At 33.2% G+C, this 18607-nt stretch overlaps 1 protein-coding gene across 1 annotated transcript in view; it reads right to left on the bottom strand.

Annotated features, from left to right (window-relative positions):
- DYNC1I1 (dynein cytoplasmic 1 intermediate chain 1) overlaps positions 1-18607 on the bottom strand; it is a 50902-nt gene that overhangs the window by 24661 nt on the left and 7634 nt on the right. The window lies entirely within an intron of this gene.

Below are 18607 nucleotides of genomic sequence, written 5' to 3'. Positions count from 1 at the left end.
AAATGTTTTTTAGGGGGAAGGCACAGATTCTGAAAGGAGATTGTGTGGCAAATGGAGGGGAGGAGAAGGGGTATGATGTTCCCTCCTACTCGGAGGCAATACTCTCTAAACCCCGCAGGATCCAAGAGTGATGCACATGAAAAAAGGTGGTGGGGGGCAAGATCTCCAAGGCAATAACTTAGAAGAAAATACTCCAAATAAGCACTGCAGAAGCTTCATTCTATAAGAAATAAGAGACTAAAGAATAAATAAGGATAAAAGCCATAAGTCAAAGAATAAAAGTCTAGAATAAGATGTGAAAAGAAATAGCAGGACCCTATGGAAACATTGGTATTGGCAAGAAGAAACATCACTTCATCAAAGACTGGACTAAAGTTGGATAGTGTCAAAGGTCTTTGTCGGGGAAGATTAGAGTATGGAAAAAAAGGAGGTGAGATCTAAATACCTTTTAGAAAAAGGTAGAGAAAATGAAGTAAAAACCACAAACCATTCAAGTAGAAGAAGAGGGATTTTACTTGACTATTGAACTGAGAGAACAAAGGAGAATGAGATAACTGGATAAAAGAAAGAAAGAAAAGGGAATTGATAAGTTAATCACAACTCCAAAATTAGGGCAGGAGAGTGAATTTGAGCTTGATGGTGAAGAGAAGAGAACTGTTGGGGGCAGAGTTGCTTAAGACAAGCAGATTAAAAAACAATAACCAAAAATATAGAGAAAAAGAGGGAAATGTTAGTTTGGGGGGATGGGAGTAGGGAAACAATATAAGAAACAAATGAAGGAAAATATAAATATAAAGTGAATGGATTAAACAGAACCTTTCATTCTTTTGCTGTGTATCACTGAGCCAAGGAGCAGAGAGGACACTCAGTTCTAAACTGTAGTCTTGCAATACATCTGCAGCAGAATCACCAGAACAAGAGACACAGATACCAAATGGGAGACAGCAATTCAGTCACACTCAATCTGCAGAATCCCCCAGAAGGCTAACAGATTTTAACAGCAGTCTACTGTACATGACTACTTCCTACTAACTGACAGACACAAACCTGGGTCAGGAACTTGCAGTAGTCAGACCACGGGGCAGTGAACAAACCTTTTCCTAGATCCCAATGCTTTGGGCGCCCTGTGGAAGCAGCAAAAAGACAAGAAAGGAGTTAAGTTCAGGCCAGACATCTACATCCCCACCACTCCCCAGAAGTGTGAAGAGCCCAACACTAACATAAATCAAGAAGTATGGTAGAACAATGAGCAAACACGAAAAGAACTCAACCATAAAGAGTTGTTATGAGAAAGAGAAGCTCAAGACAAAACACAGCATAAAGCAATCACTACAAAACATCTACAAGCAAAACCTGGAAGGAAAATGAAGCTTGGACACAAATCCAACAAGAATCTTAGAAGACAAAGAAGCATACTCCCTACCTCCAGAGAAAGAACTGATATTGATTGAATACAGATTGAAGGATGCTATTTTTCACCTTCATTCTCATTCTTTTATTTTAATTATTTTTATTTTATTTTAATTATTTTAATCTTCTTGTACAAAAAGATTAACAAGGAAATGTTACACATAATGTATAATATATAATATATATAAGATGAGAAACCATTTTTATACCAAATGTTTCTGCAATCTCATTTCTCAAATACATAGGGAACTACATCAAATTTATAAGAATACAGGTTGTTCCCCAATTGATAAATGGTCAAAGAATATAAATAGGCAGTTTTCAGATGAAGAAATTAAAGTTTTATATAGTTGTATGATCAAAGAAATGCAAGTTAAAACAATTCTGAGGTATGACCTCACACCTATCAGGTGTGAAAATCATAGTGTTGGAAAAGATGGGGGAAAGTTGGAACCCTAGTGCATTGTTGGTGGAGTTATGAATTGATCCAGCCATTCTGGAAATCAATTTGGAACTTCTAATACCAAAGAAATCATTCCAAAGAATTCATTTAAAAAGGGGAACCATTCTTCATGTACAAAAATATTTATAGCAGTTCTTTTTTGGTAACAAGGAATTGGAAATCGAGGAAATGCCCATCATTTGAGAAATGAGTTAATAAATTGTGGTGTAAGAAATTGTATTGTATTGTACTGTAAGAAATGATGAGCAAAAAGGCAAAAAGCGATAACCCAACACCCTGGAATAGGAAGAACAAGGAAAATTATTTTACATGAAAAGTGTGTTCAAGGAAAAGTTTATTCGACAAGGAGGGAGCAATGAGGAAAAATAGGCAACACTTGAACCTCATTCTCATCTGAACTGGTCAAAAAAAGGGAGAATGTACATGTAGACTCAGTTGAGTACAGAAATACATTTTATGTAATGCAGAAATTTAAGGGAATAGGATTAAGGGGAAAGTGAGAGTAATAAGGAAGGAATTAGAAGCAAAATAAACTCTTAAGGAAGGCATGAGAAAGAGACTGGATTTCAGAAAAACTTGGAAAGATTTACATGAACTGATGTTGGATGAAGTGAATAGAACAAGGAGGACATTGTACACACTAACTGCAACTATGATTTACTTAGCTCTTATCAGCAATGCAATGATCTAAAATAATTCCAAAAGATTTATGATAGAAAATAGCTATACACATCCAGAAAAAGAACCATGGAGTCTAAGTACAGATTAAAGTGTATTGTTTTCATTTTTGGTTTTGATTGCGGGTTTTCTGGTGACTTTTTCCTTTTGTTCTGTTTCTTCTCTCACAATATGACTAATGTAGGACTATGTTTCCATGATTGTACATGTATGATTTATATCAGATTGCTTGCAATTTTTAAAAGAGGGGATAGAAGAGAGGGGGGAAAGAAAAAAATTCAGATCTCAAATCTTATTTTTAAAATGAGTGTTGAGGGGCAGCTAAGTGGCACAGTGGAGAGAGTGCTGGCCTGAAGTCAGGAGGACCTGAGTTCAAATTTGGCCTCAGATACTTAATATCTATGTGACCTTGGGCAAGTCACCTAATCCCAATTGCCTCAGGAAAAAAAAAATTTTAAGTGGTGAAAATTAACTTTACATGTCATTGGAAAAAAGAAATTATTTTAAAGGGGGGGAATTTTTAAAAATCTTTGAAAATTAGAATTGGACAGATAAAAACTAATAATTATGATATATGAAGAAATCATAAAACAAACTCAGAAGACTGAAAAAATTGGGGGGGGGGAGGAATGTGAACTGTCTAATTGAGAAAACAACTGACCTGGAAAACACATCTAGGAGAAATAATTTTTATTATAGTTTTTTTTTTTGTATTGACAAAAACATATGCATGGGTAATTTTTCAACATTGTCCCTTGCACTCATTTCTGTTCCAACTTTTCCCTTCCCTTCCTCCAACCTCTCCCCTAGATGGCAGGCAGTCTCATACATGTTAAACATGTCAAAGTATATCTTAAATACAATATATGTGTACAGATCTAGGAGAAATAATTTAAAAATCATTGAATTACCTAAAGCCACAAACAAAAAAGAACCTAGACATCATATTTCAAGAAGTCTTAAAACAAAACTGTCTAGATATTTTGGAACTAGAGGGTAAAGTAGAAATTAAAAGAATACATGTATTGCTTTCTGAAAGAAATCCCAAAATAAAAACTCCCAGAAATACTATAGGCAAAATCCAGAGCTCCCAGTTCAAAGAAAAAATAGTTCAACTAGTCAGAAAGAAAGAATTCAAGGATGGAGGAGCCACAGTCAGGATCCCACCTAATTTAGCAGCCACAACTATAAAGAAAAGAAGAGCTTGGAATATGAGATTCCAGAAGGCAAAGGAATTGGGATTACAACCAAGAATAACCTACCCAGCAAAATCAAGAATAATCCTACAGGGGGAAATAACTTTCAATGAAATAGAATACTTTTCAGCATTCCTGAAGAAAAGAGTAGATCTGAGTAAACTATATGACATACAAACACAGGCATCAAGAGAAGCATAAAAAGGTAAATATGAATAAACAATCATTGAGGACTAAACAAGGTTAAACTGTTTACATTCTTACAAATGGAGATACATGTAATCCCTCATAATTTTATCATCATTGTAAGGGTTAAAAAGCCTCTAGAAGCAAGGAATGCAGTTCAAGGCATGTGGGAGGACCTGAGGGATGAGAGGTTCTGAGGCGCAGGCGAGTCCTACGTGGTGATTGGGCACAGCCCCATGAGGTGGTGTCTGATTCCAGGTACCACGCCTCCCTCCTTAGTGCTCTCAAAGCCTAGCATGCCTCCCTCCTTCTTCTCGGGCCAATCCCATTATGCCAGGTTCCTAGAGGATTTCCCCCTTCCCCCATATCATCAGTGGGGTATAAATATATGCTGTTTCAGAATAAATTTGCTTCACCCCTACCTAATGGTTGTCTGTCTCTATGGGATCCGGGTTGGTGCCCGAAGACGGGTAAGTGTGGCCTAGCCGTGCCGTCAATGGACGGGCATTAAGAGTAGCTCAAAGAGGAGCTACCAGGTTAGAGTGGTCCATAGGGGTGTAACAATCATCAGAGGGCAAAGAGGGAACCTAATTAAACAGAAAGCCTGGGAATGATTCTGTTATGTTTTGATGATCTCAGAAAGAAAAGGGTGACAAAAAAGGCAAAAAGCGATAACCCAATACCCTGGGACAGGAAGAACAAGGAAAATTATTTTACACGAAAAGTGTGTTCAAGGAAAAGTTTATTCAACAAGGAGGGAGCAATGAGGAAAAATAGGCAACACTTGAACCTCATTCTCATCTGAACTGGTCAAAAAAAGAGAGAATGTACATGTAGACTCAGTTGAGTACAGAAATACATTTTATGTAATGCAGAAATTTAAGGGAATAAGATTAAGGGGAAAGTGAGAGTAATAAGGAAGAAATTAGAAGCAAAATAAACTCTTAAGGAAGGCACGAGAAAGAGACTGGTCCACAAGCTGACAGAATAAAGGAGCATTCAAGCTGAACTCTCCCAATATTCTCTTCAAAATAACCTTAGAATAAGATGTTGAATCCAACTCCGGAGCTGCATAGTCAAGAAAAGATTAAGTTGAGACATTTTTACCAGGCCAGTATTAGTAGGTCAGAAGGAGAGGTGTGTATCATGGTAGTGGAAACTGGGTAGAAATGCAGCATGGCAGGGAAACCACCTGTGGGACTTGAAGTCTGCTGCCATAATAGTAGTAGTAACAGTTCCAGCAGCTCTAAACACCCAAAGATGGGAAGGGAAATGGATGACTGGCCAGAAAGAAATTACAGGAGACTCCTGTGAAAACAAAGATACAGGACCAGTTACCATTTGGCAACCCCATCGCCTGTTATCCAGTTTTGAACTGTAGAGCAAAGAGGTTTATTTGTAGTTACAAGGGAGTTCTACTTCTAGAATCTAGAACCTAGTTCTAAGTTCAGTTCCAGAATGGAGACAGCTAGCACTTGTGGTTGCAAGAGAGCAGGGGCCCTTCCTAGGAAAGGATAACTATATCTCTCCTGGGAACACATTCACATACTTTTGCATCAAAACTTAGATGTGAAAACAATAGCTTGAAAAGGCTTGAAGCTTGATTTAGTAATGCCCCACCCACCCCAGGGAAGCTAAGTCTGACATCAAGAAATAGATTGGAAAACAAGTAAATAACAATTTTAAAACTCTGAAGAACCTGACCACAAAAATCTTCTGTGGTGACAGGGAAACTAAAGACAAAAATGCAAAGAAATGTGGAAATGGCTACAAGTAAATATTCAAAGGAAAATTAAGATTGGACTAAGCCCAATAAGAATTTCTTAAAAAGCTAAAGAAAAAAGTTTAAAAGAGCAAGAAAATTGTTTTTAAAATCAAATAAGAACAGCTGGAGAAACATTAAGAAACGAAATGAGAGCAAGGCAAAAAAAAAACTTATGAAAAGAGAATTAACATCTTTAACAAGGTGCAAAAATACTGAAGAAAATAATTCCTTAAAAATCAACATTAGTCAAATGGATAGTAATGACTTCACAAAACATTAAGAAACAAAACTAAACCCAAAGAATGAAAAAATAGATGAAAATGTGAAATATCTCATCAGAAAAACAACTGACCTGGAAAATAGATCAAGGAGAAATAATTTACAAATTATTGGGTTATCTAAAAGTCAAATTAAAAAAAAAAGGTCTTAGACATCATATTTCAAGAAACTATAAAGGAAAACTGCTCAGATAACTCAGAACCAGAACACAAAGTAGAAATGAAAAGAATCTACCAATCACCTCCTGAAAGAGATACCAAAATAAAAATTCCCAGGATTGTTATAGCCAAGTTCCAGAGATCCCAGGTCATGGAGGAAGGACAGCCAAAAAGAAATGCTGTGGAGTCACAGTCAGGATCACACAGGATTTAGCACCTACCATGATAAAGGAACAGAAGCCTTAGAATAACAATCCAGAAGGAAAAGAAGTGGGATACAACCAACAGTAACCTTAACCAGCAAAACTCAACATGATCTTCCAGAGAGAAAATGGAAAGTTAATGAAATACATAAGTTTCAAACACTAATCTTTTTTTTTTTCCTTTTTGTGAGGTAATTGGAGTTAAGTGACTTGCCACCAAGGGTCACATGGCTAGAAAGTGTTAAGTGACTAAGGCCACACTTGAAGTTAGGCCCTTCTGACTCCAGGGCTGGTGCTCTATCCACTTTGACATCTAGCTGCCCCAAACATTACTAATTAAAAAAAGAACAGAACTGAATAGAAAATTGGCTCTTAAACAGAAGATGCAAGAGAAGCATAAAGAAAAGAGAGAGAAAAGAAAAATCATAAGGAACTGAATAAGGTTAAACTGTTTATAGCCATATATAGAAAGATGATACATGCAATTCATAAGAACTTTATCATTATTAGGGCAGTCAGAAGGATTCTACATAGGCAGAGTGCAAGAAGTGAGTTCGATATGTTGAAATGATTTCCAAAAAGTAAGAGAAAGTAGATGAGAAAGTAGAGTGCACTGGGAGAGCAAGGAAGGGAAGGAAGGAATGAGGGAAATTATTACATAAAATAGGTGGACAAGGAAGAACTTTTATAGTGGAGGGAGAAATGGGGGGAGGCAATACTTGCATTTTACTCTCAACTGAACTGGTTCAAAGATACACAATACACACACACACACACACACACACACACACACACACACACTTGAGTATACAAATCTATATTAACCAAAAAACAAGGAGGTGAAGGGGCCAAGAGAAGGGGGGTGATAAGAGGAGAGGTAAATTAAGGGAAACAGTGGTAAGAAGCAAAAAAAGTACTTTTGAGGAGGGACACAATGAGAGAGACAGGCAGACAGAGAGAGACAGAGAGAAGGGGAGGAGGAAAGGAGGAAGGGAGGGATTAGGGAGAAAGAGAGAGAGAGACACACAGAGACAGAGACAGAGAGAGACAGAGACAGAGAGACAGAGAGACAGAGACAGACAGACAGACAGAGACAGAGAGAGAGACAGACAGACAGACAGACAGAGACAGAGAGAGAGAGACAGAGAGAGACAGACAGAGACAGAGGGGGGGGAGGGAGGGAGAGAGAGAGAATAAGAGAAAATAAGATGAAGAGAAATACACAGTAATCAAAACTGTAAATGTGAATGAGATTAACTCACCTACAAAACAGACGCAGATAGCAGAATGGATTAGAAACAAGAACTCAATAATATGTTATCTACAAGAGACACACATGATACAGAAAGAAAGCCACAAAGTTAAAATAAGGACCTGGAACATGATCTATTATGTATCAGCTGAACTAAAGAGTTAAAATAAGGGCTGGGAGCAGGATACTGTGTATCAACTGAGGTAAAAAGAAGAATAGTAATTATGAGCTTAAACAAAGAACAAGAAAAAAACGGTCTACTTAAAAGAGATAACCATAGAAACTGTTTTGCTAAAAATACCATAGTTAATGAACTAATACTAATACTAAGCACTAGGCATAGAGAAAAGAGGAAAAATGCAGGAGGAAAAGGACAGTAAAATGATACCAGTGAGGTCCTTAATTTACAAGACCAGCCATGAAATAAATAAGGAAGAAGTAGATAAATAGAAATTTAGAAAGTTAGATATGCTATAACTCTAGAAAAAAAAATTGAATGAGAATATTAATAAAATATATATCTTTTCTCAATAGCAAATGACACCTTTCCAAAAATTGACTGTATTAGGGCACACAAACCTCACAAACAAATGCAGAAAAGCAGAAATGTATCCTTTCCAGATAACATGATTTTAAAATTTACATTCAATAAATAACCTTGGAAACATAGATTAAAAATTAATTGAAAATTAAATATTCTAATTCTAAAGAATGATTGGGTCAAGGAACAAATCATAGAACCAATAGATAATTTCATTAATATCAGGGGCAGCTAGGTGTTGCAGTGGATAGAATACCAATCCTGAAGTCAGGAGGACCTGAATTCAAATCTAGACTCAGACACCTCCTAGCTGTGTGACCCTAGACAAGTCACTTAACTCCAATTGCCTCAGCCAAATATATATATATATATATATATATATATATATATATATATATAAATGAGACATTATACTTAAATTTGTAAGATGCAACAAAACAAGTACTCAGGAGAAATTTTTACTTCTAAGTGATTACATTAATAGAACAGAGAAAGAGCAAATCAATGAATTTGATAGCTAATTAAAAAAAGAAATACTAGAAAAAGAATAAATTAAAAATTGCCAATTATACAGTTTAGTAACAGAAATCCTGAAAATCAAAAGAGAACTTATTTTTGGCCTTTTAAAAATAATAGTATTTTATTTTTTAAATATATGCTAAGATAGTTTTCAACATTCACCCTTGCAGAATGTTGTGTTCCAAATTTTTCTCCCTCCCTTCCCCTCACTCCTCTCCCAGACAGCAAGTAATCTATGTTAAACATGTGTGACTCTTCTATACATCTTGCCACATTTATCATACTGCACAAGAAAAATCAAATCAAAAAGAAAATAAATGAGAAAGAAAATAAAAGCAAGCAAATAAAAAACGTGAGAATACTATGTTGTGATCCACATTCAGTCCCTACAGTCCTCTCTCTGGAGAGGATGGCTCTCTCCACAAAGGAGAAATAAATAAAATTGAAAAGTGGAAAATCCTTTGAACCAAAAATAAAAACAAGGAGTTGATTTTTAGGAGAAAAAACAACAATAAAATAAATAAACCATTAGCTAAACTGATTTTCTTAAAAGAAGAGAACCAAAATTTCAGTATCAATAATGAAAAGGGGGGAATGTACCACCAATGAAAATGAAATGAAAGCAATTATTAGGAGTTATTTTATCAAATTATATGCCAATAAAACTGACAATGTAAATGAAATGAGTGAATGTTCACAAAAGTATAAATTGTTCAAAGTAACAAAAACTTGAAATAGAATATTTAAATAACCCTGTCTTAGAAAAAGACATTAAGCAAGACATAAACAAAGTTCTGAAGGGTAAATAAAAATCCAGGATCAAATATAGGTGAATTACACCAAAAATTTAAAGAATAATTCTAACATTATGTAAACTATTTGGGAAAAAATAATGCTACTAAAGTTCTTTCTATGGCTTTTGCCTAAACAGAATAACAAAAACAGAAAAAGAAAACTATAGATTAATTTCCCTAATGAATATTGATGTAAAATTTTGAATAAAATACTCAAAGGAGTGTGCAGCAATATATAACATAAATTCTACACTTTTGACCAGGTGCAATTTATACCAGAAATACAGGACTGCTTCAGCATTAGGAAAACTATAAAGCTAATTGACCATATCAACAACCAATATTACGATTAGCTCAATAAATTCAGAAAAAGCTTTTGATAAAATCCAACATCCATTCCTACTTAAAACATTATAAAATATAGATATCAATGGAACTTTTCTTAAAATGATAAGTATTATCTATCTAAAACCATTATCTGTCAGCATTATCTGTTATGGGAATAAACTTGAAGCCTTTCAGATAACATCAGAGATTAATTAAGAGATATGGGATGTCCATTATCCCCATTATCATTCAATATTGTACCAGAAATGTGAGTTATAACAACAAGTCAATAAAAGAAATTGCACAAGAAAAGGTATCAAGGAAACAAAATTATCACTCTTTTCAGATGATATGATGATACACTTAGAAAACCCTCGAGATCTAACTGAAAAACTAGCTGAAACAATTCATGACTTTTAAGCAAGTTGCACGATATAAAATGAATCCACATAAGTCATCAGCATTTCTATACATGACCAATAAATCCCAGAAGGAAGCACTAGAAAGTGAAATTCCATTTAAAATAACTGCAGACAATATAAAATACTAAGGAGTTTATCTGCCCAGACACAGCTAAGAACTATATGAACACAATTACAAAACATTTTTCACACAAAGACAGATATAAACAATGAAGAAATAATATTTGCTCATGGTAGGCCAAGCCAATATAATACAAATGACGATCCTAATTAAAATTTTTAGTGCCACATCAAACTTACTACCAAGAACTATTTTTAAGAATTTAAATAAAGAAGTAAATAAAATTTATCTGGAAGAACAAAAAGTTAAGAATATCAAAGGCATTGATAAAAAATGCAAAGGAAGGTATCCTAGCATGCCATATTTGAAACTATATTGCAAAGCAATTATCATGAAAACATTTTGATGTGGTGTGGGAGATCAGTGAAATAGATTAGGTACACAAAATGCAAAAGTAAATCCCAATAGTCATCTCGTCTTTGATAAACTCAAAGATCCAAACTTTTTAGGCAAGAACTCACAGTTTGACTGGTAGGAAAATTGGAAAGCAGTTTGGCAGAAACTATACATAGATTTAACATTTTACATTATATACCAAGTCAGATCAAAATGAATTAGACATAATGGGATAGAAAAAAATAGTATTTAGACATAAAAGGTAATACTAGAAGCAAATTAGGAGAGCATAGAAAAAAAGATTACTTCTCAGATATATGCATAAGGGAATATTTTTATGATCAAGGCAGAAATGTAATCATAGGAGGTAAACTGGATCATTTTTATTATATTGAATTTAACAGGTTTTCCATTAAAAAAAAAAAGATGTAGCCAAATTAAGGAGGGAAGCAGGAAACTGAAAGGGTGGATTTTATAGCAAGTTTCTGTGATAAAGACCGCATATATAAAATATATAGGGAACCAAGCTAAGTTTATAAAACTAAGAGCCCTCCTCAATTGATAAATGTTGAAAGGTTTGTTGTTATTTTCTCAGAAGATAGTTTTCAGAAGAAGAAAGAAAGCTATCAATAGGCATATAAAATGCTTTATCAGAAATGCACATCTACACAACTGAATAACATGACATAAAAGGAAAATGACAAATGCTAAAGGAAGTGTGGGAAATTGGGATACTAATGCACTGTTAGTAGAGTTGTGAACTGTTCCAGTCATTCTGGAGAGCAATTTGGAAATCTGGCCAAAAAATTATAAAACTGTTGGTAGTTGCCTTTGACTCAGCGGTATCACTATTAAGTCTGCATCCCCAATTAAAAAAAAAAAGAAGAAAAAAAAGAAAAAGGATCTAAATGAAAAAATATATAGAGCAGCTCTTTTTTCAGAGGCAAAGAATTGGAAATTGAGGAGTTACTCACCAGATGGAAAGATTCAACAAGTTGTGGTAAATTATTGTGATAGAATACTATTTGGTTATAAGTAATGACAAAGGGGATGGTTTTTGAAAAAATCTGGGAAAAGTTACAGGAAATGATGCAAAATGAAGAGAGCAGGACCAGGAGAACATTGTATACAGTAAAAGCAATATTATAATTATCATCTATTATGAAAGACAACTACTCTCAGCACAATCATCCATGAGTGTTTCAAAGGACTCATGATGAAAAAATGCTATTCACATTCAGAGAAAGAACTGATGAACTCTGAAAATTGAAATATTTTTTCCACTTTTTAAATTATTCTTGCTCTATTTTCAACATGACTAACATGGAAACATATTTTTAATGACTTCACATGTTAAAAAAAAGAAGTGGTGAGGAAAAAAGAGAAGGAAATGTAAAAAAAATAGATTGGAGGGAAATGTTAATAGCAATCATAACTGTGAGTGTGAATGGGGTGAATTCACTGACATAGAAGAGCATAACAAAATGTCCTGGAAGTCAGAATCCAATAATATCATTTAGAAAAAAATACACTTGAAACAGAAAGATATTCAGAGAGTTAAAATAAAGGGATAGCATAGAATCTATGATGCTTCACCCAAGACAAATATCAGAAATGAAAAAGGTGAATTTACAATCAAAGAGAACCAATTTTAGGAGACATCTCACCAATTATGCAGTCAATATAACCAACAATCTAAATGAAATGGATGAATACTATAAAAGTATAAACTGCCCAAAATAACAAAATCAAGAAATAAAATATTTAAATCACCTTGTCTTAGAAAAAGAAATTGAAAAAGCCATAAATGAACAACTTCCAAAAGGGGAAGGACCCAGAATCAGATGATATAACAATTATTCCAATACTACACAAACTATTAGAAAAAATTAGGTAAAGAAGTCCTACTAAATTCATTCTAAAACACAAATATAATCTTGATACCTAAACCAGAGGAAAAAATCAAAACAGAGAAAAACTATAGATCAATCTCCTGATGACTATTGATGCAAAATTTTAAATAAATTATTATTATGAAGACTACAGTAATATTTCACAAAGACCAGACTGGATTTGTACCAGAAATGAAAAGCTGATTCAGTATTAGGAAAGGTATAATCTTAACTGTCTATCTTGATAATAAAAACCATAATTTTCCATAGTTGCAGAAAGACATTTTGAGACACTGTAACATACGTTTCTGTTAAAAAATACTTAGGAAGGACAAGAATAAGTGGCTCTTTCCTCAAAATGGTAAGTGGTATCTATCTAAAACCAAGAGTTTTATCTTAGTCTTTTCAGTAAAATCAGGGACAAAACTAAGATGTCCATTTTCTTTTTTAAAAATTTTCAATAGTATTTATTTTTTTCCAAATCCAAGTAAAAAAGTAGTTTTCAACATTCATTTTTGTAAAATTTTGTGTTCCACTTTTTTGTCCCTCTCTCTAACCTCCCTCCTCCCCAAGACATCAAGCAATCTGATACAGATTAAATATGTGTAATTCTTTTAAATGTATTTTCATATTTGTCATGTTATACAAAAAAATCAGACCAAAAATAAAAAAAAAAAACATGAGAAAGAAAACTAGCAAACACAAAAGGTGAAAATAGTATGCTTCGATCCATAATCACTCTCTTTTGTTCTCTCTCAAACTGCAGATGGCATTTTCTATCCCCAATCTATTGGAACTGCCTTAAATCACCTCACTTTTGAAAAGAGCCACGTCCATCACAGTTGATCATCATATAATCTTCCTGTTACTGTGTACAATATTCTCTTGGCTCTGCTTACTCCACTTAGCATTAGTTCATGTCAGTCTTTCGAGGCTTTTCTGAAATCAACCTGTGTATCATTTTTTATAGAACAATAATTTTCCATTACATTCATATATCATAATTTCCTCAGCCATTCCCCAACATATGGTTATACACTCAATTTCCTGTTCCTTGCCATTACAAAATGGCTTCTACAAACATTTTTCCACATTTTTGTATTTTTCCCTCTTTTAGGATCTCTTTGGGATACAGATCCATTAGTTATACTATTGGATCAAAGGGTATGCCCAGTTTTGTAGCCCTTTGGGCACAGTTCCAAATTGCTCTCCAGAAAGGTTGTATTATTTCACAATTCAACCAACAATGCATTAGTGTCCCAGTTTTCCCACATTACCTCCAACATTTAAAGGATTACATTTTCACCATGATGAGTTAGTACTGTCCTAGAAATACTAGGTATAACAGGAAGACAAGAAAAATAAATTGAAAGAAATATTGGAGAAGAGAAAGCAAAACTAACAAATTTTGGAGATTATCTGATGGTTTGTTTTGAGAAATATAGATGTATAAAATAAACCTACAGGAATCATCAGCATTTCTGCATGTTACCAACAAAACCTATATAGAAAGATAAATTCAACTTAAAATAAGTATAGACAACATAAAAGTATTTGAAAGTTTACCTGCCAAGACACGCAAAAGAATTATATAAACACAATCCACACAAATAAAAACAGGTCTAAGTAATTGAAGAAATATTCATTTCTCAAGAATACATCAAGCCAACATAACAAAAAACTGCTGCTTAAATTAACATAGTTAATGCTATACCAATAAAACTATCAAAAATCCTTGTGAAGTTAAAAAAATAATTATAAAATTCATTTTAGGAAACACAAAATAAAGAAAATCAAAGGAATTCATAAAAATGGGAAAGAAAGGAGTTTCAGTGCCAAGAATAAAGCTATACTACAAAGCCACAATCATCAAAAATAATTTGACACTAAGACAAAGAGAGGTTGGTGAGTTAGTTTGGGACACAATAAACAGAAACCAATGAATACAGTAACCTAGGGTTTAGTAAATCATAGAGCTTAGCTATTGGACAAAGAATTCACTATTTGACAACAACTTTCAAGAAAATTTGAAAACACTGTAACAGAAACTAGATATAGACCAACATTTCATACCTATACCAAGATAAGCTCCAAATGGTTACACGATTTAGATACAGAGTGTGATATAAGAAGCAAATTAGAGACCATATAAAAATTACTAATCAGCTCTTTGGATAGGGGGAAAGTTCGTGATCAAACAAGAGAAAGCATTTAACACAAAGTAAAAAGGCAAATTTTATTATATAAAATTAAGAAGTTTTTGTATAAAAAGAGCCAGCTAAAATTAAGAGAGAAGTAGGAAAGTTTATCTGATAACAAATCTCATTTTTGAGATATATAGGGAACTAAGTAAAATTTATAAAAATAAAATCCATTTTTCTAATAATTAAACTGTCAAAGAATATGAATAGGCAGTTCTCAAAAGAAGAAATCTAGTTATCAATAGACTTTTTTTTTAAAAATGGAGAGGAGGGAAGGGAAAGAGAAAAGCATAACAGGGTAAATAAGATGGCAGAAAATACAGAATTAGTTATTTTAACTGTGAATGTGAATGGGATGAACTCTCCCATAAAATTAAAGCAGATAGCAGACTGAATTAAAAGCCAGAATCTTACAATATGTTGTTTACAAGAAACACATTCAAAGCAGAGTAATACATTCAGAATGAAGAGTAAAGGGCTAGAACAGAATCTATTATGCTTCAGGTGAAGTAAAAAAAGCAGGGGTAGCAATCCTAATCACAGATCAAGGAAAAGCACAAAGAGATCTAATTAAAAGAGATAAGGAAGGAAACGATAACTTACTAAAGGGTACCATAGAGAATGAAGCAATATCAATACTAAACATAAATGCACCAAGTGATATAACATCCAAATTCCTAGAGGAGAAGTTAAGAGAGCAGCAAGAAGAAATAGACAGCAAAATTATACTAGTGGGAGATCTCAACCTTGGTCTTTTAGAACTAGATAAATCAAACCACAAAATAAATAAGAAAGAAGTTAAGGGAGGTAAACAGAATACTAGAAAAGCTAGATTATGATAGGTCTTTGGAGAAAACTGAATGGAGACAGAAAATAGTTTATTTTTTTCTCAATGGTTCATGAAACATATACAAAAATTGATCATGTGTTAGGGCATAAAAATCTCAAAATAAAATGCAAAAAGGCAGAAATAGTAAATGCGTTTTTTTTCAGATCATGATGCAATAAAAGTCACATGCAATATGAGGCCAGGAGAAATAGATCAAAAATTAAATGGAATTTAAATAATCTAATCCTAAAGAATGAATGGGTGAAACAACAAATCAAAGACACAATCAATAACTTCATCCAAGAGAAAGACAATAATGAGACAGCATACCAGAATTTGTGGGATCCAGCCAAAGTAGTTATTAAGGTAAATTTTATATCTCCAGATACTTACTTGCTCATAATAGAGAAAGAGAAGATCAATGAATTGTGTTTACAACTAAAAAAGCTAGGAAAAGAACAAATTTTAAAACCCTCAATTAAATATAAAATTTGAAATTCTGAAAATAAAGGGGTAGATAATAAAATAGAAAATAAGAAAACTATTGAATTAATAAAAAAAACTAAGAGTTGGTTTTATGAAAAAACAAAATAGATAAACCTTTAGTTAATTTGATTAGAAAAAGGAAAGAAAAAAATCAAATTGTTAGTCTCAAAAATGAAAAGGGAGAACTTTCCACCAATGAAGAGGAAATTAGAGCAATAATCAGGAGTTATTTTGCTCAATTATATGTCAATAAATTTGATAATTTAAGTGAAATGAAGGGATATCTACAAAAATCTAGATTACCCAGGTTAATAGAAGAGGAAATAAATTACTTAAATAGTCCCATTTTAGAAAAAGAAATATAATAAGCTATTAATCAATTCCCTAAGAAAAAATCTCCAGGACCCAGATGGATTTACATGTGAATTCTACCAAACATTTAAAGAACAATTAATTCCAATACTATATAAACTATTTGAAAAAATAGGGAAAGAAGAAATCCTACTGAATTCCTTTTATGACACAGATGTGGTGCTGATAGCTAAACCAGGTAGAATGAAAACAGAGAAAAAAAATTATAGACCAATTTCTCTATTGAATATTGATGCAAAAATCTTAAATAAAATATTAGCAATGAGATTAAAGAAGGTCATCCCCAGGATAATAAACCATGTTCAAGTACAATTTATACCATGAATGCAGGGATGGTTCAATATAAGGAAAATTATTAGCATAATTCACTATACATCTCAATAGATGCAGAAAAAAATCCAGTAACCATTCCTATTAAAAACACTAGGAGTATAGAAATAAATGGACTTTTCCTTAAAATGATCAGTAGATCTATTAAAAATCATCAGTAAGCATCATATGTAATGGGGATAAACTAGAACCATTTCCAGTAAGATCAGGAGTGAAACAAGGTTGCCCACTATAACCATTTCTATTCAATATTGTATTAGAAATGTTAGTTTTGGCAATAAGAGATGAAAAAGAGATTAAAGGAATTAGAGTAGGTCATGAGGAAACCAAATTATCACTCTTTGCAGATGACATGTCAGTATATTTATGGCAATTTTTTTTCCCCTGAGGCTGGGGTTAAGTGACTTGCCCAGGATCACACAGCTAGGAAGTGTTAAGTGTCTGAGCACATTTGAACTCGGGTCCTCCTGAATTCAAGGCTGGTGCTCTATCCACTGCGCCACCAAGCTGCCCCCATGATGGCATACTTAGAGAACCCAAGAGAATCAATTAAAAAGCTATTAGAAATAATTCACAACATTAGCAAAGTTGCATGATACAAAATAAATCCATGTAAGTCATCAGCATTCTTATAGATCACTGACAAAATCCAACAGCAAAAGATACAAAGAAAAATTTCATTTAAAATAATTGCCAATAGTATAAAATATTTGGGAAGCTATCTGCCGAGGAAAAGTCAGGAACTATATGAGCAAAACTACAAAACACTTTCCACACAAACAAAGTCAGATCTTATAAGTTGGAAAAATATCAAGTGCTCATGGGTAGGCTGAACAAATATAATAAAAATGACAATACTACCTAAATTAATCTATTTATGTAGTGCAATACCAATCAAACTCCCTCAAAAATTATTTTACAGACCTAGAAAAAAACAATAATAAAGTTCATCTGGAAGAACAAAAAGTCAAGATTTTCAAGGGAATTAATGAAAAAAAAAATGCCAACGAAGGTGGCCTAACTGTACCAGATCTAAAACTATATTATAAGGCAGTGGCCATCAAAACCATTTGGTATTGGCTAAGAAACAGAATACTCGATCAATGGAATAGATTAACTTCACAGAACAAAACAACCAATGACTATAGCAATCTAGTGTTTGACAAACCCAAAGACCCCAGCTTTTGGGATAAGAATTCACCTTTTGACAAAAACTGCTGGGAAAATTGGAAACTAGTATGGCAGAAACTAGGCATTGATCTATATCTAACACCACACACCAAAATAAGGTCAAAATGGGTTTGTGATTTACATAAAGAATGATATTATAAGCAAATTAGAAGGACAAAGAATAGTTTACCTCTTAGATCTATGGAGAAGAAAGGAATTTGTGTCCAAAGAAGAACTGGAACTCATAATTGAACACCAAATAGATAATTTTGATTTTATTAAGTTAAAAAGATTTTGAACAAACAAAACTAATGCAGACAAGATTAGAAGGAAAGCAACAAATTGGGAAAACATTTTTACATTGAAGCATTCTGATAAAGGCTTCATTTCTAAAATATATAGAGAATTGACTCAAATTTATAAGAATTTAAGCCATTCTCCAATTAATAAATGTCAAAAGATATGAACAGACAATGTTCAGATGAAGAAATTAAAACTATTTCTAATCATATGAAAAGGTGATATAAATCATTAATTAATCAGAGAAATATAAATTAAAACAACTCTTAAGTACCACTACACACCTCTTGGATTGACTAAGATGACAGGAAAAGAATGTTGGAGGGGATGTGGGAAAATTGGAACACTAATACATTTTTGGTGGAATTGCGAATGGA

This window comes from Sminthopsis crassicaudata, chromosome 5 (assembly GCF_048593235.1).
Source record: "Sminthopsis crassicaudata isolate SCR6 chromosome 5, ASM4859323v1, whole genome shotgun sequence".
NCBI lineage: Eukaryota > Metazoa > Chordata > Mammalia > Dasyuromorphia > Dasyuridae > Sminthopsis > Sminthopsis crassicaudata.
This window is presented reverse-complemented; position numbering and strand designations above follow the sequence as displayed.